At 50.4% G+C, this 24,892-nt stretch overlaps 1 protein-coding gene across 6 annotated transcripts in view; it reads left to right on the forward strand.

Moving 5' to 3' along the window:
* CHST8 (carbohydrate sulfotransferase 8) overlaps positions 1-24,892 on the forward strand; it is a 151,311-nt gene that overhangs the window by 43,192 nt on the left and 83,227 nt on the right. The window contains exon 1 of one of the 6 annotated variants that reach the window (XM_084770844.1): positions 8,653-8,930. The exons of 2 other annotated variants lie outside the window; for them this stretch is intronic. The gene's annotated coding sequence lies outside the window, so the exon portion shown is untranslated. Of the gene's footprint in view, positions 1-8,652; positions 8,931-9,424; positions 9,485-20,316; positions 20,851-21,017; positions 21,098-24,892 lie in introns of those variants that run through there. 3 more of the 6 variants (XM_084770845.1, XM_084770842.1, XM_084770846.1) reach the window with 3 other exon arrangements.

Below are 24,892 nucleotides of genomic sequence, written 5' to 3' on the forward strand. Positions count from 1 at the left end.
GATGCTAGACTCATTTATGTTCAGGTAATGTACAAAGAGATCCATAAATCAAGTCGGGTGGGGTGTGTGTGTGTGTGTGTGTGTGTGTGAATATTAGATGATGCCACATTGGAGCCATCTGCCTCCATCCTCAGGAAAAAAAAAATCGATACCACAAAGAAAGTGCCGAAGATGCACTGATTTATCCCCCTGTGTCAGGGGAGAGATGTTGGCCATTTTTAGTGAGACTTCTTATTCTAAAAGAACAGGGTCTGATGGGGCGATGGATGAGAGTGACCACAGCCTCATGTTAAATATGTCAAAGAGTAAAGTCTGGTGTCTGTGTTCAAGAAAGGGTGACCCTGAGGGCCCTTCGTCCCTGGGACTCTGCCTCTTCTGACACCGTCTTTGCAAAAGCTGCTGCATGCGTGCCATGGCGGTGTGGAAGGGAATTAACTAGGCTGTGTCGTAGCGATTGTTGCCAGGGGACAGAGGCTTCTCCCGGGGCATGCTGGGCTTTCCAATTCTGTGCGCGCCCTCTCCAAACCTTGCCTTCCTTTTGGAAGCCTAGATTGGCCACCTTCGTGGCTTGGGTTTGGAGAAGACCCACAGGCTCCACCATGTTGGATACAGGGGTTTGGTCCACTGTTGTCTGAAGTAGAAAGGGTGAGGTAAGGTGGCTTTGTGTGGCCAGAAGGAAGGCTCTGTGCAAGTAGACTTGGAGGGAAAAATAAAACTGAATTGTTGGCACCACTTCCCCCAGGCATAGTTGTGGGGTGTTGTGCAGTTTGCAGGGAAATGGAGGAGGAGGGCCAGATCAGAGGACCCCACAATGACAGTGTAATAAAGAGGGGAGTAAAAAAGGAAGAAGAAGAGCCGGGCAGTGGTGGCGCACGCCTTTAATCCCAGCACTTGGGAGGCAGAGGCAGGCGGATCGCTGTGAGTTCGAGGCTAGCCTGGTCTACAAAGCGAGTCCAGGACAGCCAAGGCTACAAAGGCAAACCTTGTCTGGAAAAACAAACAAACAAACAAACAAAAAAAGAAGAAGAAGAAAAATATTCAATAATTGGGGGAGACTTTGCTGCACGGATATGAAGTATAAAATTATATTTTTGCAGCCAAACCATGGCAGGAAGCCGAACTTACACACACGTCCCTTGTGTGTAAGGCTCCAATTTGAGGATTTTGAGATTTTTGCCTTGTGACGTCATAGTTTGTATCATCACTGTGCATGTATGTTGCCATATGTATCGTGGTTCCTGTCACACGCCATAAAGGCGGGTTTTGTTTTGTTTTGTTTCTCTCTCTCAGCTTGAAGATGCACTTTGAGGAAAAGTTTGTCGATTATTTTTGGTTTTCCAACAGAGTGGAGTTCAGGTCACTTGTTTGTTCGGTGTCTTTGGAAGTTATAACTGTGAGTTCTAAGGGTCTCCGAGGCCGTACAAGCAGCGACACACATGCCAGACAAACCCACCAACTCACAGACACAGTTGGCTCCTTGGAACCTGTTTTAGTTAGGATTTGTATTGCTGTGAAGAGATGCCATAACCACAGACATTATTATAAGGGAACAGTTAGCTGGGGGGCTAGCTCACAGTTTCAGAGGTTTAGCCCATTAGTGTCCCGGCAGGAAGCACAGCGGTGTACGAACAGACATGGTGCGGGAGAGGTAGCTGAGAGTTCTACATCTGGATTGGCAGGTGGCATTAGGAAGAGAGTGAGACACTGGGCATGGCTGGAGCTTCTGAGACCTCAGATCCCACCCCACAGTGACGCACTTCCTCCAACAAGGTCACACCCCTTAATAGTGCAGCTTACCATGCACCTATGGGAGCCACTTTTATCCAGACCACCACAGAACCCAACGTAGATAAATGCCTGGCCTGTCGCACACCCCTCTGGCTTGTCACTAAGGTCCGAGTCACACATGAGCATCGGCATGTTTGCTTTTGATTTCATTGTCCCTTTTGGGGGGTACCTGAGGATGGTGCAGGAGGGGTGGACAGAGCCTTGCAATCCTTAAAGACACAGACCCTCACCTTCTTGGGAAAATTTCGTGAGACCCACACTGAGAACTTCCAAATCCTTGACTTGACAAAGAAATAGAGAAGATAGACCAGAGGAGCTCAAATCATTGTCGTCGTCTCCTCCTCCTCCTCCTCCTCTTCCTCTTCCTCCACCTCCCCTCCCTCTCCTCCTCTTCCTGTAAGACTGAGACCTCTAGAGAGATCCCCAATCTACCCCCAGAGACCCTACTAAGAGACGGAGTCCATTGTCGATGCAAATGCATAGGAATTTATCGAGCCATCGCGATGGGGTCTGTCCAGCTCTTTCAAGCTGCAGACCCCGAGAGACAGAGGCATGGGCCTTTTATAGGTTTTAGACAAAGAAATGAGTTTTACAGTGTGTGATTGATGGCATTCGGGCAGAAAAGCTGCAAGCCAGGTGTTAGAAGTAACTGCTTCAGTCTTGAAGCACTTCTTTTCTTCTCATTTTTCTCCTCCTCTTCCTCCTTCATCATCATCATCATCATATTGTATTGCGTTTATCTTTTGGAAAGGGATTATGTGCCATATGTGCGAGGTCAGAGGACAATTTCTGGGTTTCTCCTTCCATCATTTGGGTCCTGTGGGTTTGAACTCACAATGTCAGCAAGCACTTCACCGGATGCGCCATCTTAGCTGGACACAGTGGCACACGCCCTTACTGCCAGCACTTGGGAAGCAGAGGCAGGTGGATCTCTGAGTTCAGGGCCAGCCTGGTCTACATACAAAGAGAATCTCAGGCTAGCCAGAGCTACATAACCAAGAAGGAAGGAAAGGAAGGAAGGAAGGAACGAATGAACGTATGTTGCACCATCTGAGGAGCCATCTTGCCGACCCAGAGGATTTTTTTATTTTTTTATTTTTATTTTTTTGTCCAACTAGCAATTTTAAGAAAGTGGCAAGCTTCAAGTGTTGCAAAAGGTCAAATCTATTATTTGGCTATTAATTGTGATGACTGAATGAGAAGGGAAACCATACATAAGCTCCCGGCTGTGTGATATATCATTAAAGATGGTTTTTTACTAGGAAGGCCGAGGGATAAACTTCCAGGGAAGGAACAGCCATAGGATTGTTCAGTCGATAGCAATTACGTCATACATTTCAAAATCTCTAATTGAGGACCTTGAATATTCCCAGCATAAATGGCAAACGTGTGAAGTGATGGATACGGCAATTACCCTGGTTTGATCATTACACATTGCATACATGTATTCAGATGTCACATGGTACCCACCCCCCCATAAATATGTACAAGCTACGTGCTAATTCAGAATTGAAAAGACACGGGCACTGGAGAGGTAGCTCAGCTGGTCAAATGCTTGCCATGCAAACGTGAGGGCCGGAGTTTGATCCCCAGAACCCATGTGCAGATACTGAGTGGGTAGCGTGAGGCAGAGAGATCTCCTGGCCTCACAAGCCAATGAAAGACCCCTCCCCCCCACCTCAAAGAAGAGAGACAGTGTTCCCGAGGGTGACTCCTGAGTGTATCCTCCGGCCTCCACGTGCATACATAGGCACACACATGCGTACCTATTTCCACACATGTGCGCACACACACACATCCACACACTCACTAAAAAAAATTAACAGAAGAAAATTAGTTTCCTTAGGTCTTGGAGACTCCCCTTATGTGTATAAACTGGAGTCAAAACTTCTTCAAATTGAATTGGGAAACAAATATTAGGTTTCCATCATGGGTATTGCAGCAATGGGGTGCTGCAAGGCTGGGGTGAGTGTGTGTGTGTGTGTGTGTGTTGCACATGCACGTGCGCCATGCTTGTTTCCCTGATCTTCACACCTGTGAAGACAGACCCTTATGAGACAGGAGAGCCAGGGGTTCGGGGACACGCCAGTCTGTATGTTGAAATCTTACTGCTCACTGGACCCTTCCGAGGCAATTTGAAATCATCAAAGGTGCGGTGTGTGATAGGAGCTGAAGGCTACCTCATAAGCTCAGTTATCAGGGAAGAGACCCAGCTGCATCATCCTCTCCAAATAGATTGTTCTGTGCAGAGCTCGGCGGCGGCGGCGGCGGCGGCGGCGGCGGCGGCGGCGGCGGCGGCGGCGTCTCCAGCAGACAAGGCTCAAAGAACAGTCCGAACACAAACTGTACAGATAAATACCATCCCCGCTGCTCCTTGGGACACCAGCCAATAGAGGCAGCCCAGGGCCAGCGCTGGCTGCAGACAGCCAGCCAAGAATGCGGCTGCATTCTACTCTCCCTCTTCTTGATAAAAGTGTTCACATAGGCTGTTTCCTGGAAGCCCTTTCCAGGAATACACATCTCTCTGTGCTCGGGAGACGTTTCCCGGGGACCTTGTTGGAAGCATCCACAGTTCTCATTTCTTGCAGGCGTTCAGGTCTGGCCAGCCGTAGCGTAGTGGACTTTGCTCAGAGAGGAGGACCACACCGATGGGCAGGAGGGGGGCTTCATCCATCTTTCTAAACTAGCAGCTAACATGACTGAGGGCGCCTCAGGTACCAGGAACTGCTCCAACACACCACTCTGACTGTCCATATAGTGAGTCTGTTAACCTAGTAGGGCGGCCTCATTTGAAATTGAAAAGACAAAAACTGAGGCCCGAGGTTAAGTAACTTGCCCCGCGGTGCCCGCAACTTGCAAGCGGTTGCCTAGGCTTTTCGTCGCTCTGGTGGGCATCTGAGGATGGGTTTCTTTGCAGAGTGAAAGGTTTCAGTCTGCCGTAGGGAAGCGGGCACGGCAGGCGCAGCTGCTCACATCCTAACGTCCAGGGAGCAGAAGGCATGCCTGCATTCACTTTAGCTTCCTCCTCCTTCCAGGACCCAGCCTGTATCCCAGCCAGGACACCACCTGCATCCAGCATAGGTCTCTGCCCTTAGTTGTCCCCCCTTGGGGAACAAGTACACGGACACACCCTCAATGTGCACTAGCAGTCCTCCAGAGACATCTCCATCCAATCAAGGATGCCATTGAGACTGACCGTCACAGAACGGGGGTGGGGGGGGTGGGAGGCAGCCTGGCTGCTCCAGGGCCCTCCTCTGTGTCATCCGGGGCTCCTAAATGTCCCCATAAAGAAACAGGTAAGAAGAGTCAGGGTTGACAGGACACATTAACAGTTTGTTTCTAGGACTCCCCATATCCATGTCTGGAAAAAAAAAAAACAACTAATGCCCCCCAAAGAGAGTCCAAGACCTTCATCTATGGCGTAGACCAGAGTAAACAATGCATGTGACCGTCACCATCAAAAAACGAAGCTGGCAGATGGGTGTGGTAGTGGTGCATACTTTTAATCCCAACAGCCAGGGACGAAGAGGCAGGAGGATCATTGTGAGTTCGAGGCCAGCCTGGCCTACAAAGCAAGTCCTGGACAGACAAGGCTACCCAGAAAAACCCTGTCTTGAAAAACCAAGTACCAAAACCCAAAACAAACAAACAAACAACAACAACAACAAAAAAAACCCAACCAAACAACAAAGCTGGCCTCTAAAAGCACCAATTCCCCCATGAAACCAGCAGACACAGATTTCCACATCAGGGTTATGACCCCTCACCTGGTCCATAACCGAGGCTTCCAGGGTTATGACCTCTCTCACCTGGCCCGTAACGGTGGCTTCTCCCCTGACCCCTGCTACTGTTCTGAGCAGGCCCAGAGGGGCCCTACTGAAGTCCAGATCAGGTCAAGTCACCTCTCTGATCTTTCTTGCCTTTCATTCTTATGTGTGTGCATCTTTCTCCCGACACGTCACACTTCAGGAATACCCTCCCTCCAGGGTCTACACAGCTTGGATGGGACCTTCCCAATGAAGACCTCTCCTACGTACCGAGGCGCTAAGGTCCCAGGCCTGCCTGCTCCGTGCTCTCGTCCCTTGACTCTGTTCTTCCTTCTCTCTTCACAGCACTGAGCACCTTCCAGTGCTCCGTATGCTATGATTATTATATTATCTGGGTTTTTTTTCCCCTCTGGTTAGAATACAGTTCTCTACGGGCGGGGTCTTCTGTTAGCTAATGGACGTCAGCTGCCCAAGAATAGTTCCAGGCCATACATGGTTATGCAATATTTACCGCGTGGATGAGTTACCTCTAGAGGGCAAAGGGGGGAAGGGTAGAGACTCAAGGGGACTTGATATTGGCAATTGTTTTATTCTTTAAGGTGGAGGATGGATTCACTACTATTTGTTATATATACATATGTATATATATGTAACTATGTATGTATATTTAACAAAGACACATATACATATATATGTATATATCTTCTAAGCCTGAGATGCTTCATAAGAAATTTTTATAAAACTAAACTGAGTCAGAGGCTGAGGGCATGGCTCAGGGGTAGAGCACCTGTCAAGATTTTAAGGGGCTGGGGTGTGGCTAAATGCATGGAGGTTGCCTGTCATAAACATTCATTCTCTCTCTGTCTCTCTGTCTCTGTCTTTCTTACACACACACACACACACACACACACACACACACACACACTGATAATTTTGTAATCTGTGTGGTTTGCGCCCATTTCTCCACCCAAATGTGTAAGTGTACACACAAATGGTACACCCAAATTCGTAGGTCCAGACAGAGTCATTTTGAGCTCCTGAACCGTTCAGATTTAGGAACATTTGTAAATAATAGTGAGATGTCTTAAGGGTTGAGACCCAGGTCCAAGTACAGAATTCGCATATGCTTTCTATACACACTGTACCCAAAGCCTGAAAGTGATTTCATACAGTATTGGTATTAATTTTGTATGGAAAATCAAGTTCCCAAGGGTGGAATTTTCCACCTGTTATGTCGGCAGCAATGGGGAAGTTTTAGGTTTCTGCAGCGTTCTGAGTTTAGAAGTTAGGGGTGCTCAGCCTAGTGAGGTGTCAGTGTCTGCAGCTGCAGGTTCTTGGCGGGGTGGGCGTGTTTGTAACAGGGAAGATGCAGGAAGGGGGCGGGAAGAGGCAGTGGGCGGGGCCTGTGACGCCTGAGTGCAGGAAGAGGTGATGGGTGGGGCTTCTGTGGGGCCAGAAGAGGCGGTGGGCGGGGCCTGTGACGCCTGGATGCAGGAAGAGGTGATGGATGGGGCTTCTGTGGGGCTGGAAGACACAGTGGGCGGGGCCTCTGATCTGCAGGAAAGGACAGAATAGTGAAGGCACCTGCAAACTGTCTGTAAGAGCAGATGTTTGTGGCGCAGGAGAAGTTAAAATACAAGGGATATCGACAACTTGGACTGTCCTAGGCTACATTACCTGTGATTTGAATGACACTGGTCCCCATAAACTATGTTTGACCGTCTGGGTCCCAGTTGGTGAACTGTTTTGGAAGGATTGGGAGGTGTGGTCTTGTTGGAGGAGGTGTGTGTCACTGAGGGAGAGGGTGGGCTTTGGCGTTTCAAAAGCCCACATCAGACCTAGCGTTTCTCTCTGTCTGCTGTCTGTGGACCAGATGCGAACTCTTATTAGTTATTGCTCCAGATCCTTGCCTGCCTCCTGCCACGCTCTCTGCCATGTTGTTAATGGACTAACCCTCTGAAACTGTAAGCCAGCCCCCAACTAAACGCTCCCTTTTGTGTGTTGTCTTGGTCACTGTGTCTTGTCATAACAATAGAACAGCAACTAAGACAGTTTGTTTCAAGACAGGATTTCTCTGTGTAACCCTGGTTGTCCTGGACTCACTTTGTAGACCAGGCTGGCCTCGAACTCACAGAGATCTGCCTGTCTCTGCCTCTCCAAGTGCTGGGATTACAGGTGTGCACCACCATACCTGGCTTTGTTTTTGTTTGTTTGCTTGTTTCTGAGACAGGGTCTTGCTATGTAGGCTAGGCTGGCCTCAAACTTAGTCTTTCTGCCTCTGTTCCCCAAGTGCTGGGATTTACAGCTAGGCTCACTACGCCTAACTCTGGATGTTTCTGACAGCAGGGTAGCTGACATGATGTCTGATCACCTTTGCCCTAGTGGCCTGCATTCTCCTCTTTTTCAAGAAGAAGAAGGAGAAAGGACTCTTTTCTTCTTCTTTTTTCCTTTTTTAGGAACCACCGTGAAAAGCAAGGGCTGAACTGTAAAGGGCTGAGTTCAGAAATGTAGGTAAAGATCAAGAGATTTTTATGGGTCAAGAGGTGGCCAAGCAACACACTCTCAGCTCTGAGGGTCCCAAGAGGGGTGCTCTTTGCTGTGAGGCCCCAAAGCTTGTAAAAATCTGATTTGGGGGCTGAGTGTGATGGTGTGGGTCTATTTAAAGATCAGCCGGAGCTACACAGTGAGCTCAAGGCCAGATTGTGCTACATACAAAGACTCTGTCACAAAAACAACCCAAAGCCGGGTGGTGGTGGTGCACACCTTTAATCCCAGCCCTTGGGAGGCAGAGGCAGGCGGATCGTTGTGAGTTCGAGGCCAGCCTGGTCTACAAAGTGAGTCCAGGACAAGGCTACACATAGAGACCCTGTCTTGAGAAAAAGAAAAAAAAACACCCAAAAGGTCTGCTTTCTGGACTCATTCGCGCTCACTTTTAGAGAGAAGAGTGAATCTCGGCTGTGGGCTGTGTGGTCCAACCTAAGACAGAGCAGCCTCGGGCGGGCAAGGCAAGCAAGCAGGCATCTTAGTCTTTCAGCTGGCGGATCACATCTGGTCTCTTCGTGTTCCGGGCAGCTTCCTGGCCATCAATCAATGTCTCTAGTGAGCGTGGTGCCTTCTGAGGAAGACCATTGATCAGAGGAGACGGAAAACAAGTGGCCACAATTGGGACAAGTGAATATTCATTTGGAAATGTCAATGAGCAAGTAAAGATTATGCCTGTGGTGGCTCGCCTGGCAAGATCAATCCCCATCATGAGGTGACCCAGATGTCCGTGGATGCTGAGAGCTAAAGCCAGGGAACCAAAGAAGATCTGGGATGGGAGAGTGATGTCAGGCGCACTCCCCTGGCACCCCATCACCAGAGATGCTCAGCTGGGCGAGTATTCTCTGGGTTATGGGTACCCTGCCCAGGGCCTTTGCCTTTTTTTTTTTTTGTTTTGTTTTTCGAGACAAGGTTTCTCTGTGTAGCCTTGGCTGTTCTGGACTTGCTTTGTAGACCAGGCTGGCCTGGAACTCAAGCGATCCGCCTGCTTCTGTCTCCCAAGTGCTGGGATTAAAGGTGTGCGCCACCACACCCAGCCTGCCTTTGTCTTGATGTGGATCACTGTGCAGCGACTACAAAGGCCCAGCAACATAATGCTTACATGGAAGAGATTCCGTGCGCAGAAGAGTCCAGGACATGAGGAGGGATGGAGGCTTCAGCCGTGTCCAGAGAGAGGTGGGTGGGGTCCTCCAGTCTCCAATGGGACCTTTTCCATTCTGTCGATGGGTCCCAGAGGTATACGCATCAGGACTGCACCCGGAAGAGGCGATGAGACTATTGTGGAACCTCTACATCCTGTGGAGATGGAGAGACCAAGCTGCCTACTTTGTCCTAGGAAATGTCCTAAGAGCCCTGCAGGCACACTGCCAGCTGCAACCGGCACCAAGGTGTGTCCCATCACTCTGCCCGCCCCCACCCCAATTAACCATCTGCGGGAGCTGCCACGGGCGCGTGGGGGAGGGGACTCTGCCCTGCTTCTCTGTGCAGCCTGCTCGGCTAATGAGGGGTTTGTGAAATTTTTAATTATGGCTTCCATGCCTTGCTTAATTATTTGCATATGGCTTTTACAAGCGAGACAGGGACGTCTGCGTGGCGGTGCTTCTCCTCCTCAGCCCCACGTTTGACTTTAATTAAAGGCAGAACCTGAGGTCTTCCCATCACTAATGATGGTGGAAAATTAGCTCCAGTTCCCAGGGGTCACCAGAGTGATGCGCCCCGAGGCAGAGAGGGGACGGAGCGGACAGCGGAGCCGTGGTGCAGATGGCAGATGGCCCTGCTAGGCTGCCGCTCCTACACGTTCCCCCACCCTGCCAGCCCAGGCCACTCGCCTACTGTCCTCCCTTCAGGCGCAGAGAAGAGACGGGCATAGCTTTCCTCTGCCTGGAAGGAGCCCGAGGGAGCACCATGGAACAGGGGACAAGGGTTACTTGGGGGTCGTTCCCTCTCGTGGTCCACAGCAGGATATAGTCCGGCTGCTGCTGTACTGCCCTGGCTAGTGGCAGCTAAGAACAGAATAAGGAGTTTGCACACACAAGTGTATGCATTAAGCACATGCTGACTAGCACCCAGACCAGAAGCACGAGCAGAGCCATGTTGTCACGTCTACACACGTGAGTAATCACAGGCATGTTCACACCTTGGTCCTCACACAGATAAAGGGTCCTCTAGGATATAAGATGAGAATCTGTATCTGTAGGGTCCAATTCTCTAAGGACACTAGTGGTTTTTTTATTTTTTATTTTTTATTTTATTTTTTATTTTTTTTGAGACATCATGACATAGTCTTGGTTGGCCTTGAACTCGCTATGTAGGCTATCTTTTAGGGTCAGGGGCACCTGCTTGCTGTTCCATTATGGCCTCTTCCTGATTACAATAATCCTATTATTGCCAGATAAACTCATTCTGAGGTGCTGGGGTTTAGAACTTCAGAACATAGATTGGGGGAGGGAAGAACATCATCCAAGCCGTGTATGTGTGTGTGTGTGTGTGTGTGTGTGTGTGTGTGTGTGTGTGTCACACACATCACTAGGCAGGGGGTGGGGCAGAGAAGGAGACAGACATATGATGGGGGCACACCATATATCCCGCACCCTTCCCTGTTCCAACACACTGACCAGACAGAAGCAGGGGCCTCATACTGGAGCCCGTGTTTCTGTATGAGCACCGCCAGGCTCCAGAACAGCGGGAGCCAGCTCCTAGCCAGCCGCCAGGCCGAGGCAGATCGGCACACCAACGGCTCGGAGCCTTTTCTCTGCTCAGCTAATTTTATGCAAGCCTTTGCAACATTAGACATCACATCTATCCAGGGATTTCATTTCTCCTCACAACAGTGGCTGTGCTTTTCATGGCAGAGTGGACCCCGGGGCTAATTGGGCTTAGATGTGAGTGCTGCTTGTTTTGTTTTGTTTCTTGAGACAAGGCCTCACTTTGTAGAACAGGCTGGCCTTGAACTCACAGAGCTACCCCTGCCTCTGCCTCAGAGTGCTGGGATTAAAGGTGTGCGCCACCACACCTGGCTTGCACCTAAGTTTTTACTGAGTCAGATCTCACCTCCAAGCCCCTCCCTCCTTCCCTGGTTCTTGAACCCGGGGCCTCATTCTCATGTTCACAGTGTCCTGTATCATTGAGGTAATACCCTTAGCCCCTTGAGGGGTGTTTTTAAAAATCTGCGTTGTTTGCAGATTTGAGAACAAAGAGATTTGATGGTAGAAATCCATGCTTTTAGATGGGCAGGTCTGAGCGTCGGGATCTGCTGCCGAGGGCCATTGGCTGTGCCACTTGAAGAACAACTTTCATTATACAAGGGTCAGATGTTTATTACTGAAAACGAGCTGCTTCAGACAGGGGCTCACTAAAGACCAGTGACCGGCCACTTTGGGTCCCTTCAAAAGATGCCTGTTTCCACCTGTCTTCTTTTTTTTCTTCTTCAGCAGTCTATAAGAAGTTGGCTTAGCCAGGTGGTGATGGTACACGTCTTTAATCCCAGCTCTTGGGAGGCAGAGGCAGGGGGAATCTCTGAGTTGGAGGCCAGCCTGGTATATATAGTGAGTTCCAGGACAGCTAAGGCTGTATAGAGAAATCCTATCTCAAAAAAACCAAAGAAGCAAGAGGAGGAGGAAGAGAAGGAGGAGGAGGAAGAGGAGGAAGAGAAGGAGGAGGAAGAGAAGGAGGAAGAGGAGGAAGAGGAAGAGAAGGAGGAGGAGGAAGAGAAGGAGGAATAGGAAGAGGAGGAAGAGAAGGAGGAGGAAGAGAAGGAGGAAGAGGAGGAAGAGGAAGAGAAGGAGGAGGAGGAGGAGGAAGAGAAGGAGGAGTAGGAAGAGGAGGAAGAGAAGGAGGAATTGGGGCTTAATCAACTCCACTGTGGTCAGCTGACAGAAATGTACACAGGCACAAGGGTGGGGCCTTGTGGGTGCCATTCCACTTTGAGATGCTACTGGTTTGTAGCTAGGGCTTATATATATATATATACATATACGTATACACACACACACACACACACACACACATATATATATATATATATATAAAACTGTGACCCAAGCCATCTGGCAAACAAGCGCCTTGGAGCACCGTGTCCTGGGAGCACCAAGGTTCACCACTTTAGTGCCTGAATCATTGAGGCTGAGAAGTAAGACTGTGTAGGACATGGGATAGTAAGGCAGAGGCTGTGGGCTCAGGAAGAGAGAACCCAGTCCTCTCCGCACGCTGTTCAAGATAAACACGGACAGCCAAGTAGTCACTGCAAAGACTGGGACCGTGGGGCTGGAGAGCAGGCTCAGCAGTTAGGAGCACTTGTTGCTCTTGCAGAGGACTCGGGTTGGATTCTGTCAGCCACATGGTGACTCACAGCGTCTGTAAGTCCCGTTCCAGGTGTCCTGACCCCTGCTCCTGACCTCTGTGAGCAACAGGAATTCATGTGGTGCACACACATACACACGGGCAGAACACTCGGCACGCACAATTAAAAAGAGAGAGGTGGGAACATCTGAGGGGAAGGTAGCATGCGCTGTGGCGGGAACACTGCTGTGGGACTGGTCCACGAGGGACCTACTTGCTGCCCAGGAAATATGACATTATGATGTCACCCAGTGAGAAATACTGTGCTGAGCATGTGACACTTGGAGAGCAGTGCTCTCCTCCGGTTACCTGTGTTGGAGGAAAGTCTGGGGACACAAGAGAACACCAGGCACCAGGCACCCTCTAGGAATGATGGGAGATCGAAGGCAGGGCTTGGGCATTACCAGAGACTAGCTCTTCCGAGGTCGTGGGTCACACTGAGATGTATGGATGCGGGGGATTGAGCAGCTCTGGCCCTGGGGTGCTTTTTTGTACAAAGACCTGGTGACTGAAAACAGTACAGGAGCTGCATTGTGGAGACTGGTGAGCTGTCCAGGCCCCCGGGTGCTGAACCAGCTTAGCACCAACGGGAAAAGGTGGGGCTCAGATGGCTGGGTCTGCAGCTCCCTGTGGTAGCAGAAGGCCGGAAGAGATTGAGGGAGGGGGTGTAAATTTCTGGCTTTCCAAAATCCCATGGGGCGGGGGTGAAGGAAGGGGCCATCGAGAGAGCATCGGGGTGGAGGTGGCTTGGAACAGATGATGTTAGTAAGACAGGGATGTGGGTAGAGAGAGAAAGGGCTGACAGAGGACCACCATTCCTTCTCCATGCTTCCTGCCGTGATGTGTACCCCCCCCCCCACACACACCATGATGGGCTGAAATCAATCATGAGCCAAATAAACAACTTGTCCCTTAAGTTGTTCCTTGCCAGTGTGTGGTCACAGTGACATGGGCCAAGAAAGGATGGGTGAGCTGGAGAGACGGCTCAGTGGTTAAGAGCACTTAAGTGTTTCTGCAGAGGACCGGAGTTCTGTTCCCATCACCCGTATCAGGTGGCTCCAAACTATTTGTAACTCTGATTTCAGGAAACCATCTGGTTGTCTCAGGCACCTGTACCTCACGTGAACATGTATACACACACACACACACACACACACCACGAGTGCACACTCGCAGTTACTAAAAACTAGTCTTTAAAAATAATAGAGACAGCCAGGCATGGTGGCGCACGCCTTTAATCCCAGCACTCGGGAGGCAGAGGCAGGCGGATCGCTGTGAGTTCGAGGCCAGCCTGGTCTACAAAGCGAGTCCAGGACACCCAAGGCTACACAGAGAAACCCTGTCTTGAAAAGCCAAACAAAGTAATAATAATAATAATAATAATAATAATAATAATAATAATAATAGAGAAAGAAGTGGTCCCTCTGCAGCTTCGTGTCCCAGCCACGTCACCTTAGCTGAGAGGACCCGTTGCTCTAGCCTGGCAGTGACTTCCCCTCTTCGTCTTTGTGGTAGCTTACTCTGCTCACCACACAGCGCCCAAGCACCCACTCTGTGCCAGGCCTTGCTGGCAGCCGAGTGGCACAGGCAAGTCCTCTGAGGCTGCCTTGTGCCAGCCACAGGAAGAGGGATTCCCTGGAAACAAGCCTCTCAGCCATTCCCTCCTCCCCCAGAGTCTCTGGATTGCCTTTGGCAGCTTGGAGGCAGCTGCGCCCTGCCAGGGGCCAGGGCACTCCAGTTTTACTCACGCGCTCCGTTCTGCCCGTATTATACCCCAACTTTCAATTTGGAGAAGTAAATATGCAATTTTTTTTTCCTTCCCTGCAATTTTCCCTGCTGTGGCTGTGGCTGTTGGAGCAGCTGGGAAATGTGAATAGCTTAGTGCTTGCTAAAAGTAAAAGGAGGCTGGCCGTGCAACACTGGGCTTTCTCAGCTGTTCCTGGCAAGATCTAGTGGACCTACTGGGAAAAGATGGCCTCCAAGCTGTAAGCCAGGGGAGCTCCTCACCCAAATAACCAATGTCTCCCCACCACCTTCTATTAGCAATGCAATAGGTGAAAAGGTGTGTGTGTGTGTGTGTGCGTGTGCGTGTGTGTGTGCGCGCATGCACAGGCATGCGCACTTATCGAACAGATGTTGGTTGAGGGAGGGGAAGGGAGGGGAGGGGAATGTATTTGCTTACACAGCCAAACTTTCTGCATTTTCCTCTGGAGACTTCCAAACCTTCCTTCTCAGTAACTGAAGGTCAGGACAGTCTGATGTAAGCTTTGTTGGAGAAAAGCTGGGCTGGCGGGGAAAGAGACAGGTTCTGAGTCAGACAGATCTGAGACGGCTGTAATTTATGGCATATAACCTTGACGTTTGGTATCCCTGAGTCTTTTGTTTTGTCCATTGGGAAACAGGGAGGCAGGCTGGGGAGATACTGCTGCTATCTTTCCAGGGAGGGCTTGCTGACCTCCCATTGGACACAAGGTCAACAGCCAGACTCAGCGGCCGGTTCCTTGGGGGATCCGTCTCAGCTGCAGCAAGCTGCCTCACCTGAGGGCACACCCTTCCACGGGCAACCCGCATCCTGCCACAGAGAACGCTGGAGGTAGAAAAGTCAGCCATTGCTGCCTGCTGCCTCAGGCAGGTTTTTGCCCGATGCAGAGTGAGTCCTGCCAGCTCACACCTCTGAAGTAAGTGTACCCCAGCCTCTGCTCACAGAAAGCCAAACCTGTGACAAATAAGCACAATGATTTTCGCTTCAAGAAGTTATCGTGAACACACTTAATGGCCTATTTCTATAGTGTCCTCGGTAGTCTCAAGATAAATATCTGCTCCGTTTTCTTGCCTTCCTCTAAAAAACATGAAATTCCACCCTAGAACTTAAGCGTGTGTCCCTAACCTGTGCTCTGTAGGAAACGGGGGAGGAGCTCAGCGAGCCGAGTAGGACTGGGCACAGAGGCCCATGCTGTGGCAGAAACCTCTGACTGCAGCCAAGGACTCTGGAGCTAGCCTTGTATCTGTGAAGTTCATTATCCGGGCACCATGTCAGCCCTCCTCAAGGATTCTCACCGAGAAGAAGTTGAGCATGCAGATGCTCTTCTGTCATAATTGCCATGCGTCCACAGGGTAATTCATAAAGGAGGTGGGGATATATTGAAACTCAATATTGTTTTACTCCAAATCAATATTAATAATTGTTTGCATTTTTAAAGTGCAATTTGCAATTGAAAAACACACACGGTAGTTGCTAACACATCAAATTTTCCTATTAAAAGCATAGTCTCCTAACTTAAAGATGTTTCTTATTATATAAAATGAGGGCTGGCGCAGATCTGTGATAAAGGCTTTCTATTATTTATGGGTGCCGTGTTTAGAATTCATTTTCACTAAACATGAGCTGAGAGGCCAAAAATTTGGGGGGGGGCGGATTTATTTACTTTTATTTTATGTGCACGAGTGTTTGCCTGCATGCATCTGTGCATGCACTGTGTGCATGCAGTACCCACAGAGGCCAGAAGAGGGCAATAAATCCTCTGGAACTGGAGTTACCGGTGGATGTGAGCCACCATGTAGGTGCTGAGAATCAAACCCAGGTCCTTTGCAGAGGAGCTTGTGCTCTTAACCACTGAGCCATCTCTACAGCTCCAAGGGCTTTTAGTTTTAAGTTCATAATTTCTTAATTAAAAATTTTTTATAATAATAATATATAATTATACATATGATTTTATAATAATAATAATAATAATATATAATTATATATAATTTTATTATAATAATATATAATTATATATAAAATGTATAGAAGAACCTACAGAAGTCTTAAGTGTTCTTTGTACTGGTTCTCCTTATGGTAACATTATGCACAGTTGTACTGCATGGTAGTGCAACATCACAACCAGGATATCAATTATGAGACTGTAAAATAGAGGAACCTTTCACCACCAAATGCATCCCTATGTTGCTCTTTAAAGGTCTTTAAAAATTAAAGGTGTTTAAACGAGAAGGCTGGCTATAGATACATGATGAGCCAAATCATTAGCTCGGTTTTAAATGTCTGCTTTAAACTGTTTTCCCATCGGGTCCTGCGTGGTAGTGTGTGCCTGTAAGCGTCGCATTTGGGAGGCTGACAGAGGAGGACCCCCAAGCTCACACCCAGCCTGGCTTCCACAGCAAGTTCTAGACCAGACCTAAGCTACAAAGTGAGACCCAGTCTCACTGTCCAGCCCTCCAGAGAGTTCTTTTTAGTTCGTGGGACCCTGTCCTGGCAGGGTTCCATCTATCAAGGGTTCCCTGGTACAGAGTGGCCCTGGGTGACCTCCTTTCAGCCAGCAGGCACTCCGGTGGGAGAATGTGGCTTTGCAGAGCCTAAGAATACACTCCACAGCTTGACACTACAGTGGGGTTGTCAGCGACACCCCCGAGAGAGGTGTCGTGAAGGTAAACAGCTCGGCGGGACTTGCTTACTCTACGGGAACCCAGCTGCGTCTGCAACAGCACCTTTTGGTTTGGAGGATTCTAGGTCACAGCCTCCAGAAGGCTTCTAGAGGCTTCTGTATAGAAGTGACCAAGACCCTTGGTGAAGGACAGGCATCAGACGTGAGCGATGGACCCTCTTTCCAGATGGCCACCTGTCCGCCTGAAAGTGACAGTATGGGTGTGAGCGTCGCAGGATGCCTTTCTGTTTTCCAAGGCGTTCGTCTCACCCCTCAGAGCTGCTAAGAGCTTGGGAACTGATCCACAGCTGGTATTTTGGATCAGAACAGATTGTGAGATAAGAAAATCCAAGCCTGAGGCTTTCACAGCGGGTTGAAGGCAAAGCCAAGCCCAGAACATGAGCCCTCTAGCTGAGGCCAACAAAACACAAATATACAAAATATATGTCGCATAACATGTATTGTTTAAACCATCTTTTTAAAGATTTATTGATTATTATGTATACAGTACTCTGCTTGCATGTACTCCTGCAAGCCAGAAGAGGGCGCCATATCACATTACAGATGGTTATGAGCCACCATGTGGTTGCTGGGAATTGAACTCCGGACCTTTGGAAGAGCAGGCGGCGCTCTTAACCACTGAGCCATCTCTCCAGCCCCTAAACCATTCTTAAAAGATTAGTTTATGTGTATGTCTTCCCGACTTTTCTATTGCTGTGACAAAACACCACTGACCAAGGCAGCTTGTGAAAGAAAGTGTTTTAACTGAGCTTATGGCCCCAGATGGACAGAGTCCGTGGTGGCAGCGTGAAGGTGTGACAGCGGGCGGAGCCGAGAGCTCATATCTCAGCTGCAAGCAGGAAACAGAGAGTGTGCTGGGGATCTCAGGAGTCCTTTGAAGCCTCAAAGCCCACCCCAGTGACACGCCTCCTCCAACAAGACCACACTTCCTTATTCTTTCCCAAATGGTTTTTACCAACTGTGGACCAAGTGTTCCGGACGTACAAGCCTATGGGGGGGGGGGTCATTCTTAATCAAACCACCATTCCCTGGGTGTATGTATGTGTCTGACGCCCAAGGAGTCCAGAAAAGGGTGTAAGACACCCTGGAACCGGAGCCACGGACAGTTGTAGGTTGCCCCGAACCATCTCGCCAGTCCCAGTTTTACCATCTTTAACATGCGTGGCTCAGTGGCATTAACTAAATTCACGTCAGGGTGAAACCATCACCACTGTCTACTCCGCCCTCCCCCCAACCTTTTCATCTTCCCAGACTGGAACTCTGTACCCACTGAAGGACAACTCACCATCCACTGCCAGCCCCAGGGGCACTGTCTCTACTGTCTCTGAACTTGACAGAGTTCTGTGCACCTCAGAAAAGGCAAGTGTGCAGTATTGTCCTTTGGTGAGTGTTTGGGGTCACTTTGCATACATCTTCAAAGATACCCATTTTTAAAAATTTTTGTGCGTATGTGTGTGTGTGTGTGTCTGTGTGTGCGCCATGGTAAGCTTGTGAAATGACATTGCTTTTAGGAAAAAAGCACAACTTTTAGACTTTGGTCCTTTGCAATACACGGGTCTTAGGGCTCGAACTCATGTTGTCCTGCTTGGAGGCAGGTGTTTCTACCCACCGAACCATCTCACCAGCCCCTTCGTAAGACATTTGATGAACACACATGAACGGTACTTTTGCTCAGGGGTCCTCCAGCATTGCACTACAGCTGAAAGGTATGATGGTTTGTCTTCCTTGTCGGCTTGACTGGGTTTAAGGTCGTCATGACAACACCCCTCTGGGAATGCTGGTGGAGGTATCCAGGGAGGTCTGACTGGGAGGGAACAGATCCATCCTGAGTGTGGGCAGCACCCTTGGGCTGAGGTTCCAGACTGAACAAAAAAAAAAAAAAAAAAAGATAAAACTGGCTGAGCACCTGCGTTCATCTCTTTGCCTCCTGGCCTCAGACTTAACGCCATGCTCCTGCCTCTACGATTTCTCCACTGTGACCCCGTTGCACCTTCAGACTGTGAGCTGCTTTTCTCGGGTGTTTTGTCATAACAATGAGGAAAGAAACTGATACAGAAGCTTCTGCCAATTTTATGCCATCCAAATCATGTAAATAAATACACACACGCACATATATATATATACATATATATGCATATTTACAAGAGAGAGGGTCTGCATTTTCCTTTGAAAACATCAGCCTTCAAGCCCCATGTTGTGTCATCTTGAACTGATGGAAGGGTTCCGAGTGAGGTAGTGAGGTCCTGATGCACCGTGGGCCTTGGGTAACCGACTCCGTGGTGGTGCGGTCCTCACTTCCGGATTCTCCCACTGCCGTCGCCAGACCCCGATTCCAGCCCAGACCCAACGAAAACCAAACCCATAGCTCCCTGAAACATAACTGACCTTTTTAAAATTCCAGGTTCACCCTGCGCTCTCTCCCGACGGCCCCCAACACTTCCATTTATTAACTCACGCACATTCCACGTTCATGGCTGCTATTGATCACTTCCTCTGGTGCCAGGCATGGTGCTGAGCGCCGGGAATGCAAAGATGGACAAAGATGGACAGGGCCTCCCGCCCACCTCCCGGGGCTCCGTGTTTAGTCTCTCCACGTGTCGGGGAGAGACTAAAACGGAAGCTCACAGCTTCAAAGCTTTGGGGGCGCTGAGTGGTCATCCAGGGAATCTGCCAGGGTAGGGCTAAGGAGGCGCTCCGGTTTTCCTGTCATTAGAATTCCTATCTTCTGTCCTAAGGGCGTAAACATCCCTGATCAGGTAAGAAATCCTAGGCAGAAAGGGTACCCGTGGTTTGGCTTGTGGCTGCTGGTTCTTGGACCGGGTCCTTGGGGCCTGTCGTGGCAGTCATGAATTTTCTGGAATCCTCCAGCCTTCAGGAAGGCTTTCTGTGTTTGTGCTGAGGCTGAGGCTGGACCCCACGGTTCCGAGGGAGGTTTGGGGACAGAGGTCAGGGATATCTGGGTCTGATTTAACCTTCGCACTCGGACCGGCAGATGGGGTGCATGGGGTGAGAGGGTGCAGTTGGGTGATCGGAGGATGCGTAGCCTTGTGGCAGAGTAGACAGTGGGGCAAATCGCTACCACCTCACCTACCCATCGCGGCGCAGATGAGCTGTGTGTGGCAAAGCTGGGCCTTGGGGATTTCAGGATTGCATTCAACACCCCGGAAGCCCAGCCGGTGGGAGGCGGGCTGGAGCAATTCTGAACCTGGAACCTTGCCTCAGAGTCAGCCATCCATCTTTTCACCAAGCGTTGCAACTTTATGCCTACGCATAAAACTGGAGGGACGAGTCCCAGAGTTTGCAGCCGCTGCTGCTGCTGCTGCCGCCGCCGCCGCCGCCGCTGCTGCTGCTGTTAAAACGGGGCTTTTAATTAGCTGCAGGATTTTTAATGAGCTGAAATCAAGGAAGAGCCCCCATCTCAGAAGTAAGCCGGAGCCACGCACACAGGGAAGAACTAGTCTGACAAAAACAGATGGAGGTGGTGCTCTCAGGGGACCGGGTCGTGTGCTCCCTCCGATCGAGAAGGCCAGGAGACCCAGGAGGAAAGCCGAGGGTCGGCTTACCGGTGCCCAGCCGCGGCAGTGGGAAGAGCAAGGTGCCAGGTCCCCTCTGCCACCGCAGCAGAAGGCACGGTGCCGGATTCAAGGTGACGGCAGTGTCTGGCTCCAGTCTCCTCAAGTTGCCATAGCAGCCTGTCTCCCGACGAACAGCATCTCCCGTAGCCCTCAGCCGGGAGGGACGGCATTGTTCACTCCTGCCCGTATGAGGAGGACCCACGGGGACAGAGAACTTTCTTGGGCCTGGGGCCCACTGACCACGTGGGTGCTCCCAAGCTGTCTGGCGTGAGGTGTGGGGGGTGGGTCCCACAGCAAGAGGGGTGCTCTGAGTGACTGAGAGGAACATCCAGGCCCCGGAGCAACGGCAGCCAGGCGTGTCCTTGGAGTCGTCCCTGTGTCCGGCTGCTGCCACTGGAGGTGCGTGTGTTTTGGCTGAGCTCTCAAGTCTTTGCTTATACTCTGAAGTCAATTTCTCCAAAGAGACAATTTTTTTTTTTAAATCAAATATACAAGGAGATGGGAGGGATCTTCAGCCTTGCCCTGTGTCCCGGGAGATACTTAACATTAATTGGATCTTTTCTTTCTTAAAGTAAAAATTGGTGACGCCATTCAGGCAGGCCTTGGGGGAGAGAAACCACCAGAAGACTTTGCAGTTTTGATCTGGGTAGGAAACTCAACCAGCCTGTGTCTTTTTCATGCCTTAACCAAGCTCCTTGCAACCTTTTCTTCATCGGCAATCATTTGAATTTTCTTATTGTCTGTTGGTTCGGGGAAGGGATGCGGTGAGGTGAGGGACACCTGCAGCCGTCGCCAGAGCAGGGTATGATGTATGTAGTGAGGGCAGGGTGATCCCAGGAGGGAACTGAGGTCTTACAAATGTGTTTTCAGCCCCCCCCCCCCCCGGGGCAGCCAGGCTGTGGCCTGTGACAGACACATTGTTATATTGAGGCCCAAGGCAACAGCTGGACTCAAAGAAGAGGGAGACAAATGACCTTTGGACCAGCATCTCTCTGTTGTCTTGAAAAATTATAGATTATAGAACCCTTGGGGGCGGGGCATGGGGGAGGGCTCAAAGACCCAGATCATCTGCAAGTGTGCATCTCAGGTCTCTGCGGGAGGAGGGGCCTTGTAGATTGCAGGACATTGGCCCCCTCCTAGGACACTGTAGGTCCAGCTAGTTCATAAGCTGCTTCCTCAGGAGGCTAGGCGGCTGACTTTTTTTTTTTTTTTATCATTTCCGTAGAGCCAGGAGTTAGCTGGCCAGATAGTTCCCAGTGACAGGAAACACAGAGAACAGGGTCCCAGGAGGAAAGGCCGGGCCAGGGCTTCGGAGCTGGGTGGGGAGGCCACTTGAGTCTCTCACACCAGTGCCCTGGGTGTGAGCTGGGGCCTCTGTGTGCTCTCCAGGCTCTTGGAAATGGCAAAGGCTGCACAGCGGAGTCTCCTGCCTCCTCTTCTGGGTCCCAGGAACGGATTTGGTGTGAGCAAGTTTGGGGCACAACTGCAGGACCCCTTTAGTTGTTGACAGAAGTCTGCAGTGGCTCTCATGGTGGCCGTGTGACAGGTGGGGGAAGGAAGGGGACAGGGCAGTCTTCTGTAGTCACATCTACAGTGCCAGGCTGGAAACAAACAAGATGACCGTCACCGGATTCTAAGTCCTGTTCTTTGTCCATCAAGTGGCATTGGGGGGGGGGGGACGACACTGGGGGATGCTGTTAGCCTACTTCCTGGGTATCTCTGCGCTGGGCTTGGCTTGTCCTGTCTTCTCTCCCTCCTTGCGTCCTCTGTATCCGTTAGGTTTTTAGCTTTTTGAGTTTTTTGTTTGATTGTTTGTTTTGTTTTTTGTTACTTGACAGAATACCTGACAAACAGCGTGAAAGAGGAAAGACAGGGTTTGCCCCCCGCCGGCCTCAGAGAGTTCAGACCATAGTGGCGTGCACGTGCGTGGATAAAGCATCATGGGAGCATGTGGAGGAGGAGGGTCTTGACCTTGTGACAAGCTGGAAGGGGGAGGGGGAGAGAGAGAGAGAAGGAGGTGACAGCCAGGGACAAGCTATTCCCAAGGGTCCACGCTCCAGTTACCCACTTCCCTCAGCCAGGTTCCCGCTCGCCAAGTGTCTTCTATTACCTCCCACCACCTGGGAACCAAGCCGAGCCCGTGGAGGCCCCATCCTCTAAAGGATGATGTTCATGCCACAGGCCACCCACCTTTTGCTCAGATTGGCCTCAGGTGTCTGGCTCGCAGGCTGACAGGGCTGTAGGAAGTGTGCCAGCACTATAGATGGTGGGCCATTGATGGTGTGTGTGTGCGCGCGTGCGTGTGTGTGTGTGTGTGTGTGTGTGTGTGTGTGTGTGCGCGCGCGCGCGCGTGCGCGTACACAGGTGTCTGTGTGTGTGTGTGTGTGTGTGTGTGTGTGCGTGCGTGCGTGCGTGCGTGCGTGCGTGTGTGTACTTCCCAGCATGGGTGAGGGCATGTATTTATCACTAGGGTGTCTGCTCCAGTCTACGGGCAGGGTGAGCATGTCCTTGTGCCTAGCACGGTGACAAACTGCCTCCCCAACTTCTTTGCCAACAGTCTGTTCTCTCTGTGTCACTGTGGAATGTTATTTCCACCCACCCAACTCCTTTCTGGGGCTGTTTGGGTTTCTTAAGGGGCTATGACAACTGCTCATAGTAGGGTGGGCCGGGTTGGGGTGGGTGGGGCTGGCAGGGTCGGGGAGTGGCGGGGGGGGGGGCAGCGCCTGAGGATATACAGACAGGATCCCAGCAGCTTCTAAGGGTGACAGAGAACAGCTCCACCCCTTCTTGGTCACTCGCATCCCCCGCCCCACCCCACCCCCACCCCCAGCATTCAGAAACTGACAGCAATGGGTCTTGACTCTGCAGGCAGGGTTGGGCAAAACTGACACCAGGGCGTGCTCTGTGCGTCTCCATGGAAGGTGGCCCTTAGGGAAGTCCTCAAATCCAAATGGTGCATCTGTGGTTTCATAGGACAATGGTCAGACATGCAGGGCGGGTCTACTGTGTGATTCTCGGCCTGGGCACACTATGAGCAAGGTAGGGTTTCTACGTCACACCTCACTGGTGACAGGCAGTAGATGTCTTTTTTTTTTTTTAAGTAGCAAGGCCATTGCAGAGAGGTCATGGCTTGCTGAAAAAAAAAAAAACCCCAGAGCCGGCTCTCCTGATAAACTGAGCCCCACTCACTGCTGCTTCTCAAACATAAAAGCTCGGAGGTCATGGGAACCACCTGCTCCGTGCAGTCCGGGGAGCCCAGCACTGGGCGCATGGAGGCCTACGGCAGGTTAATTAAAGTTAACTGAGTGAAAAAAAAATAATTATAGAGACTGCAGAGGGGAGAAAAACCAAGCCTGGAATTTATACTCCTCAGCTCCTAAGCTTTTCTGAGAATCAATCTAGTCCTTGGGAAAAAAATTTTTTCCGGGCACAAAAAGGGCAGAGAAGGGCATTAGCAGCTTCTCTTTCTGCTTAAGGGTCTGCAGGCTGGAACAGAGACACCGTGGAGGGCGGGGCTGTGGGGCGGGGCTGCTGGGTCCTGTAGCCTTGGGTGGCATCAGCTTCCTTTGGCACTGCCTTGTGCTGGAGTGGACAGGATCTTTGCAAATTCCTTAGGTGAAAATAAAGATATAATTTGGCTTATTGGCAGGCCGTTAAGGGCTATGACCCAGCCCCGCTTAAACTCTGTTCACTACTTCCTGTTCTGGCCAGCATGTAAGGCCAGCATCCTGTCATACTCTAGTGGACCTCTAGGGTCGGTCCATCACACCTTCCGTACAACGCTGCATTGAACACTCTGAATGGGGGGGGGGGGGGGGGAAGAGTCAGCCCGGGTGTGGTGGTGCATGCCTTTAATCCCAACGCTCAGGAGGCGAAGGCAGGAGAATCGCTGTGAGTTTGAGGCCAGCCTGGTCTACAAAGCAAGTCCAGGACAGCCAAGGCTACACAGAGAAACCCTGTCTCGAAAAAACCATTTTAAAAAAAAGTCAAAATAAAACGTCTCCTTATGCATTCACTTTATTAAGTTCTTTTTCCTACATCACCCCTATCCTTTCCAACGCCCCAACACTAGATGAGAGAGAGAGAGAGAGAGAGAGAGAGAGAGAGAGAGAGAGAGAGAGAGAAGGTTAGAGGGAAAAGGAGGTATTGATATTGTTAGACTGATTCCTGCTGATTAGGGGCATCCAGTGTCTTGGGTAGAGTTTGATCTTCGTCATCATCAGGATATCTTCAACCAGCAATCCAGCAAACAGCAACAGCAGCAGGAGCAGCAGCCACCCCAGGCCCTCTTGGGGCTCTAGCATTTTTATACACTCTGAGGAATCCCCCTGAGTTCCAAACATAAACTAACTATCCTTAGCTGGCAAAATCACGCCCCTGCCAGAGCATGAGGCAAATCATGCTCAGCTGCTGTGGACAGTCTGAAAGCAGCCCCATATCT

Source organism: Acomys minous (assembly GCF_964271855.1).
Source record: "Acomys minous genome assembly, chromosome: 20".
Lineage (NCBI taxonomy): Eukaryota > Metazoa > Chordata > Mammalia > Rodentia > Muridae > Acomys > Acomys minous.